We start from the raw sequence: 9513 nt of genomic DNA on the forward strand, positions 1-9513 counted from the left end.
GAGCTAAAGGAACAGGGGTGAAAGCTGAAGGAATGGGGGTAGAAGTTGAAGGGACAGCAGTAGGAGCTAAAGGAACAGAAGAAGGGACTGAAGCTGGAAAATTCTCAAACTCATGAATTAACAGAATATTTGAAAACTTTAGAACAAAAAGAAGCAAACTCACCTAAGAGAACTAGAGGACAGGAAATAATCAAATTGAGAGCTGAAATCAACAAAATAGAAACAAAGAAAACTATACAAAGAATCAATGAGACAAAGAGTTGTTTCTTCAAGAAAATCAACAAATAGACAAACCTTTATCCAAACTAACCAAAAGGCAGAGAGAGAATATCCAAATTAACAAAATCAGAAATGTAAAGGGGGACATAACAACAGACATGGAGGAAATACAGAGGATCATCAGGTCATATTTTGAAAACCTGTACTCACAAAATTGGAAAACTTAAATGAACAACTTTCTGGATAAATATCACTTACCAAAATTAAATCAAGACCAGATAAACAAACAGACCAATAACTGCTGAAGATATAGAAACAGACATCAAAAGTCTCCCAACCAAAAAAAGCCCAGGACCAAAAGGTTTCAGCTTAGAATTCTACAAGACTTTCAAAGAAGAACTAATACCAATACTCCTCAAATTATTCCACACAATAGAAACAGAGGGAACATTGCCAAACTCTTTTTATGAGGCTACAATTACCCTGACTTCCAAACTACAGAAAGACATTACTAAGAAAGAGAATTACAGACCAATCTCACTCAGGAACATTGATGCAAATATACTCAACAAAATACTAGCAAATCGAATCCAAGAACACATCAGAACCATCATCCAGCATGACCAAGTTGGCTTCATCCCACAGATGCAGGATTGGCTCACATACAAAAATCTGTCACCATAATCCACCATATAAACAAGCTGAAAAATAAAAACCACATAATAATCTCATTAAATGCCAAAAAGGCATTTGACCAAATACTACATCCCTTCATGATAAAAGTCTTAGAGAGAGCAGGGATGCAAGGAACATACCTAAACATAATTAGGCAACATGCAGCAAGCCAACAACAAACATCAAACTAAAGGGAGAGAAACTCCCAGTGATCCCACTGAATTCAGGAACAAGACAAGGTTGTCCACTCTCTCCATATCTAGTCAATATAGTTCTTGAGGTCCTAGCTAGACCAATTAAGACACCAAAAGGAGATCAAGGGGATACAAATTGGAAAAGAAGTCAAAATCTCACTCTTTGCTGATGATATGATAGTTTACATAAGTGATCCCAAAAATTCTACCAAGCAACTTCTACAACTCATAAACACTTTCAGCAATGTAGCAGGATACAGGACTAATTCAAAAAAAATCAGTATCCCTCCTGTACACAGATGATAAAAAAGACTGGAGAAGAAATCAGAGAATCAACACCCTTCACAATAGCCACAAATTGCATAAAATATCTCAGAGTAACTCTAATCAAACAAGTGAAAGACTTGTATGACAAGAACTTTAAATCTTTAAAGAAAGCAATTGAAGAAGACACCAGAAAGTGAAAAATCTCCCATGCTATAGGGTAGGCAGAATTAACATAGTAAAAATGGCAATATTACCAAAAGCAATCTACAGATTCAATGCAATGCCCAGCAAAATTCTTTACAGACCTCAAAAGAACAGTACTCAACATAATATGGAAAAGCAAAAAACCCAGGATAGTCAAAACAATCCTGTACAATAAAAGAATTTCTGGAGGCATCACAATCCCTGACTTCAAACTCTACTACAGAACTACAGTACTGAAAACAACCTAGTATTGGCATGAGAACAGAGAGGAGGACCAAGGGAATTGAATAGAAGACTGGGATATCAAGCCACACACGTTCTAACACCTGATCTTTGATAAAGAAGCAAAAAATATCAAATGAAAAAAAGAAAGCATATATAACAAATGGTGCTGGTAAAACTGGATATCAACATGTAGAAGAATGAAAATAGACCCATATCTATCACCATGCACAAAACTCAAGTCCAAATGAATCAAAGACCTCAACATAAATCCAGCCACACTGAACCTTATAGAAGAAAAACTGGGAAGTACACTTGAATGCACTGGCACAGGAAACCACTTCCTAAATAGAACCACAGCAGCACAGACACTGAGAGAAACAATTAATAAATGGGACCTCCTGAAACTGAAAAGCTTCTGTAAAGCAAAGGACACAATCAACAAGACAAAACAACAGCCTACAGAATGGGGAAAGATCTTCACTAACCCCACATCAGACAGAGGTCTGATCTCCAAAATATACAAAAAACTCAAGAAATTGGACACCAAAAGAACACATAATCCAATAAAAAAAAATTGAGTACAGACCTAAACAGAGAACTCTCAAGAGAGGAATCTAAAATGGCTGAAAGAAACTTAAGGCGATGTTCAACATCCTTAGTCATAAAAGAAATGCAAATCAAAACAACTCTGAGATTCCATCTTACACTTGTAAGAATTTCCAAGATCAAAAACACTGATGACAACTTATGCTGGAGAGGTTCTGGGGAAAAGGGAACATTCTTGCATTGCTGGTGGGAATGCAAGCTGGTACAATCCGTTTGGATGTCAATGTGGTGATTTCTCAGAAAATTAGGAAACGACCTTTCTCAAGACCCAGTATTTCCACTTCTGGGTATATATCCAAAGGATGCTCAATTGTGCCGCAAGGACAGGTGCTCAACTATGTTCATAGCAGCATTGTTTGTCATACTCAGAACCTGGAAACAACCTAAATGCCCCTTGACCAAAGAATGGATAAGGAAAATGTAGTACATTTACACAATGGAGTACTACACAGCAGAAAAAAATAATGGCATCTTGAATTTTTAGAAAAATGGATGGAGCTAGAAAACATCATTTTAAGTGAGGTAACCCAGACATAGAAAGATAATTATCACATGTACTCACTCATAGGTGGTTTTTAAACATAAAGCAAAGAAAGCCAGCCTACAAATCACAATCCCAGAGAACTTAGACAACAATGAGGACACTAAGAGAGACTTACATAGATCTAATCTACATGGGAAGTAGACAGTATAAAAAGACAAGATCTCCTGAGTAAATTGGGAGCATGGGGGCCTTGGGGGAGGACTGAAGGATGGAGGGGAGAGGCAGGGAGGGGAGCAGAGAAAAATGTAGAGCTCAATAAATATCAATAAAAAAATGTTAAAAAAAATGACCATGGTTGAGGGCTGTCCCCCATTTCTAGAAACACTGGAAGATTTCTGGGAGCTCAACAGTAAATTCCTTGGGTTCAGAGAAATGGTTAAGCTGACCAGAATGGGAGAACTTCACTAACTGAAGCTGGTGGTGTGCATAGAAATCACACTCAGGCATATGGAACACGTGGTTGTTGTGAAAAAATACCCAGTTCCAGATCCCAGTCCCAGGAGAGGCGCTCGGGGCGGGAGAGCCTCCCAAGTCTCATGGCACCAATGTAATGGTAAAAGTAAAATGCTGCAGTTCCCCAAATGGCTTCAGTGGCAGAAATGCCGCAAGTCTCCAAGTGGCAGCAGTGGTCAGGCAGCAGGTCGGGAGAGCAGCCAATTCCAGGCAGGGATGGCGCAGTTCCCAAGTGTTGCAGGAGGCTGCTTGTTCATTTCCCAGCCACCCAACCATGAAATAACTGCTCAGGAAACCATATTATTTGCTATACTGTTTGGCCAATATCTTAAGCATATTTCTGGCTAAACTTATATCCTAAACTAACCCTTCTCTATTATTCTGCATATTGCCACATGGCAGTGGTTTACTGGCAAAGTTTGCTATGTCTGACTCTGGCAGTGGTTCCATGACATCTCTCTAACTCTGACTTCCTCCTCCCATGCTATAGGCCAAGTCAGTTCTTTATCCATTAACTAAAAAAAGCAACACACAGACAGAAGGACCTTCCACACCATTTCCCCTTTTCTGTTTAAACAAAAAGGAAGGTTTTAACTTTAACATAGTAAAATTACATACAGCAAAACAGTTACCAAGCAAGATACAGTTACAATATTTATATCTACATTATCTTTATCATAACTAAGGAAAACTATAATAATAATAATTATTCTTGAGCTCCATCAAAGACTCCAAAAGGATATAATATTACCTGAGTAAATAGGAAGTGCATTGTAAGCAACTTCCAAAACTCTAGAAATGACAGAGATATCTCACTGACTGGACAGTTACCCAAAGTTCTTCTGTACCAGTGGAGCATCCATCTTTGGCCTACAAGCCCATAGTGTTGTAATAGGAGCGGCAGGGCTGCGTCCCCGGCACCCGGCTGGCCGCATGGCTTTACCCGAAATAATTACATGGAAACTGTATTCTTTCAAACACTGCTTGGCCCATTAGTTTTAACCTCTTATTGGCTAGCTCTTACATATTGATCTAACCCATTTTTAATATTTTGTGTAGCACCACGAGCTGGCTTAGCAGGGAAAATGTTAACCTGCGTCTGTTATGATATAGGTATGAATAATTTGCATTGGTATGGATTTTAAGGTCAATTTTGTTATATGTATATACATATTTTTAATCTAGATTAAGGTATTATGATTGTGTAGTTCATTTTTAAAATGTAATGTATAATTAGGAAATATAGGTTGTTAATGGATAATCATCAATAATAGTCAAGCTTGTAGTCATGTTAGTTAGATTTTCTAGATATATAGAGATATATTTCAGTTGGATAGGCATTATTCATATCTTTCAAAGACTACAAAATATGGCATTTTAAATGTTTTAATAATTTAGGGTTTTTCATGGCAATAGGACATGTCTGCTCCTGGCAGCACCAGCTACTTCAAGAGGAAGATGGGCATCGAAGAGGATCCTTATGGAGTTTGATAGCCATTTGGGCAAGAAACTGCTCTTGCCTGGACTGTTGCATAAACTGGACACAGAGAACCCGCAGAGAGAGGATTGCTGAACTTGCCTAAAGGTGAGATGGTCTTTCGGGGTTCCTGACTCATAAAAGAGTCTGCGAGACATTCTGCAGGACACAGCAGAAAATGACTAAACTGTCTTTAAAATTTCCTGCTTCATGGAAATGTCTGCTGAACACTATGGGCCTGTAGGCTGAAGATGGATGCCCCAACGGTACCACACAACATATACATATAATTAAAACAGAATTTTTATAAAAGAAGAAAACCCTCTAGAAAGTGTGTGAAAGTCTTTTTTCCCTTAATCCTCCAGATAGAAAAATCTAGTACACCAACTCCATGGATTCCTTTCAAGCCCTACACTATTGGAGGCTGCTCCCCCAAAACCTTCAGGCAGCAAAATCTCATAGGTTCATATCTTTGAATAATTAGCCCCCAGTTGTGGAATACTATGGAAAGGATTGGGAGGTGGGAAGTGTGGTTTGATCTACCTCCTACTTGCAGACCAAGATGTGAGCCCTCGCTGTTCCTACCTTTGCTTCACCATCCTCTGGAACCACAAGTCCAGTTAATTGCTTTCTTTTATAAGTTGTCTTGGTCATGATGTTTTGTCATGGCAATAGAAAAAAAACTAAGGTGTCTCACAAATGTCAGTAACTCCAGCTCCAAGTGAAATAGGTCCTCTTCTGGTCACTGTGGACACCTGAACGCATTCGCAAACACAAGAACAGAACATCACAAGAAATGTCTATAGCCCAGTTGTTTCCGAAATTATAAAGCACGAGCAAGAATGAACTATGAGACACACACGAAACCCACTTCAAGAGTTTGTTGAGAGAGAGAAAGATGCTTGCACAGGCCTGAGGAAGTTGGTGCAGGAAGAGAGCATGGAGTGGGGATGTCTAGCTTTTAAAGGCTGCCTAGCACATGCGCACAGGGGCTTATGTAGCAGCTTCATGCATAGATCACATGATCACGCTGCACATGGGTCATGTAGGGCTTGAGGGTCTCAGTGGCTATGGAAGTTGCCTGAGTGCTTGATGATCCATGCATGGGTCTGGAATCCAGAAGTGCCCGTGCTTGGGATGTCTACACATTTTGCAAAAGTGCTGGGTGATGGAAATGATAACCATTTCCCTCTTGACGTCTCTTAAGCTCTGCCTTGATCACCCACATTGCTCGCAGCACTGTGGCCTTTCCATTTCCCACTAGGATGGCCCATTTAACTCTGCTTACAGCATTCAAACACTTTTGTAGTTCAATGTCTTCCATAGTCCTCCAAAAGATAACAGGAACACGACTGTCATAGCAGAAGACCACTTCCTGATTCCAACTCTTGTCTTTTCTTAGCAAATTTGTGTCACAGATACTTCAGTTCATGTGTCTGCCACCAACCCAGCTAATGTGGCAGTTTGTTCATGAGGATGCTGAGATATGATTATGACAAGTTTTCTGACTTCCAGAAGAGTATGTTCCCCAATAATAGGACCTTTTCACTAGATGTGGTGGCACATGGCTGTAATCTCAGCACTTAGAAGGCAGATGAAGACAAATTTCTGTGAGTTTAAGGTCAGCCTACACAGCAGTTTTCAGACCAGGGTGAACTCACTCTCATGACATGGGTCTCAGGCTGGACCAGTCACTGGTTGGCCACTCCCATGATCTCTGAAGCACCCTTACTTCAGCATATCTCATAGGCAGGATAAACTGTAGGTTGAAGGTGATGTGGCTAGATTAGTGTCCCAGTCCCTCCACTGGAAGTCTTGCCTGTTCACAGATGACCGTGTCAGGTTACATATCTGAAATTACTAGGAGTCTTATCGAGAGTCTACCTTTAAGATTTCTTGGAGTTTTCCTTGTACCAGGTTTCTGGTGACCCCGAAATGCCCCCCCCCTTTTCCAGTTGGCAGTTGTAATAATTTTTTTGTTTTGTTTTTTGTTTATCAAGGCAGGGTTTCTCTGTAACTTTGGAGCCTGTCCTGGAACTAGCTCTTATAGACCAGGCTGGTCTCGAACTCACAGGGATTCACCTGCCTCTGTCTCCCAAGTGCTGGGATTAAAGGCATGTGCCACCCCCACCTGGCTGCATTAATTTTTAATCATTGTGTGTTCATAAACATTTCACTCTTTCTGAATTTTTCCTACTCTCACATTCAGTTATGCAACTCTATTTGGAGTACTGGATTAAGAAGTTTTGATCTATCTTTATAATTAGAGACTAATTCTCCATAGCGTATTTTGATTCTGGTCAGGTATGGCCAGCCCCTTCTAGTGGTACAGAAACTTGCTAACATTCAGATGCAATTAAATCAACAGCAATGAAATGAACACCATATTATTAGCATAAACTTGAACACCATCTCTCTTCACAGGTTGGTGGGGTCCATTGGCATACCAGGCTGTAGGCCATAGAAATTGTGGGTCTTTGTTCTCAAGCTTTTCTAACAAAGTCTCAGGACACCTGCTGTAAACTCTCCTGTACATGCTAAGTCTTGGGACTTTCTAATAGAAGATGTATCATCAGGCCTAATATAGAAATCAATTGAAGTGACCCAGCAACACATTTGTTGATCTCATACATCTGGGGTTGCTTTACTGCCCAGCTCCAGTCTAGCTTCAGAATTGCACTGTGAGAAGAGCTAAGCATAAACGAAGGGTGAGAGTGTGATGACCACCACATATATGTCGGGAAACTTCAGCATTGCATGAATGTGTTACTGGTCAAATGCACATATCAAGTGCTTGAATCTCACCCATCCTTCCTGGAAATGTGTGGCGTGTTTTAGGAGTCTGTAACCTTTGAGGTTATAACTGTGAACTGTGAATGGGCTTTGCTGGATTCCTCCCAAAAGAAGCTCCACAAATATCTGATGCAAGAAATCATCAGAAACCTGAGTGGTATAGGGAAGAGTGAGGAATTCCTTTGTTTAATCAATGAGAGAACAAGCATTTCAGCTGGACAGTGCAAGCCCATGATTTGAAATGGGAAAGGAAAAATGCTATAAATGCATCATGCTTTATCCTGTGCTGCCTGTAAACTAAAATGCAATTCCTCTAATGTTGTAGTTATTCAAAGAGATTTTCCTGGTCTGCATTTTAGGAAAAAGGCAAGACAAAAAAAATCTTAGAAATGATTATTGAAATTCAATGAGGAATCTGTCACATTTAAGACTGCAAGCAAATAATGTGAATATCAGGGAAGTGCAGAGAAATTATAAAAATGTAAGGAGTGTGAAAGATCCTTCATGTCTCCCCAGTGCTTTGTGAAACATGTGAATAACTCACAGTGGAGAGAAACTGTATGAATGTCAGCAATGTGGGGAAGTCTTCAGTAGATACGGTTGTTATGAGTTCAGCCAAACCAACATGGCTGACACTTCTGGGTTCTAGGGCCATACATTGCAGAAAAGCCCTCAGGCAGAAGTGCCTAATGGTCCCAGGAAACTTAAAGGACTCTGCCTGACCCACGTGCAACATGGTTGCACCACCTACATCTGACACAACTGCATAAACGCTTGCACGCATGCATGAGCTCCGTCATCTGTATATGATGTCACCACATCATCCCTCTGTATGCGTGTGCTAGGCAGCCCTTAAAAGCTGGATGCATCATCTTGATCCTCTCTCTCTGCATACCGACCTTACCAGGCCTGTACATGTCCCCCTTCTAGTAAACCCCTAAGCAGGTTTGTTGTGTGTTCTGTGTTTTCTTTTCACTTGTAGAGAATATCAACAATTATGTTCAAAGTCATACAAAAATTCACAATGGAGAGAAATCACATGTATGCAAGCAGTGTGGGAAATGCTTTTTTACTCTTGCAGACATTCAGAGACATATGATCATGTGCCATGGAAATAAACAGTTTGCGTGTAAGATACATGGTAAAGGTTTCAGTTCACTTGTGATCCATGAAGGAATTCACACTAGGGGGAAGTTTTATGCATGTAAACAATATGATAAAGCTTTTACTTATCCTAGTATCTTTTACCAACATGAAAAGATACATAATGGAATGAATCCCTAAAAATGTAGACAAGGTGGGAAAACCTTCACTTAGTTCTGCATCCTTCAACATCATAAAAAGGATGACAGTGGAGAGAAACCATATGAATGTAAACAAGTTACACAAGTGTTTTTCAAAATTGTTTTAAGTCAGAAAGAAATTCACACTGGATTGAATTAAAGAATGATGCATGTACACCATATGGGAAACCTTTCACTGATTGAAGCCCTCTTCATTGTCATGAAAAGGTTCACAGTGGAGAGAAATCCCATATATGTAAATTATGTGGGAAAACCTTCAGTTGAAATGATTCCCTTAGATACCATGAAAGGATTCACAGCTGAGAGAAACCCTATGTAGTAAGTATGTGAAAAAGCTTACATATTATCAAGTTCCTTACAATCACATGAACGAATCCATACAAATCCATACCAGGGATAAGTCCTATGAATACAAGCTTTGTTAAAAAAAAAAAAAAAAAAAAAAAAAATTCACTAATCATGGTTCCCAGTGGAGAAAAACCCTGTATCTGTAAGTTGTGTGGGAAATCCTTCATGAATCACAATTATCTTCAATATAATGCTAAACTTCAC

Source organism: Chionomys nivalis, chromosome 20, assembly GCF_950005125.1.
Source record: "Chionomys nivalis chromosome 20, mChiNiv1.1, whole genome shotgun sequence".
In the NCBI taxonomy this organism is placed as follows: Eukaryota; Metazoa; Chordata; class Mammalia; order Rodentia; family Cricetidae; genus Chionomys; species Chionomys nivalis.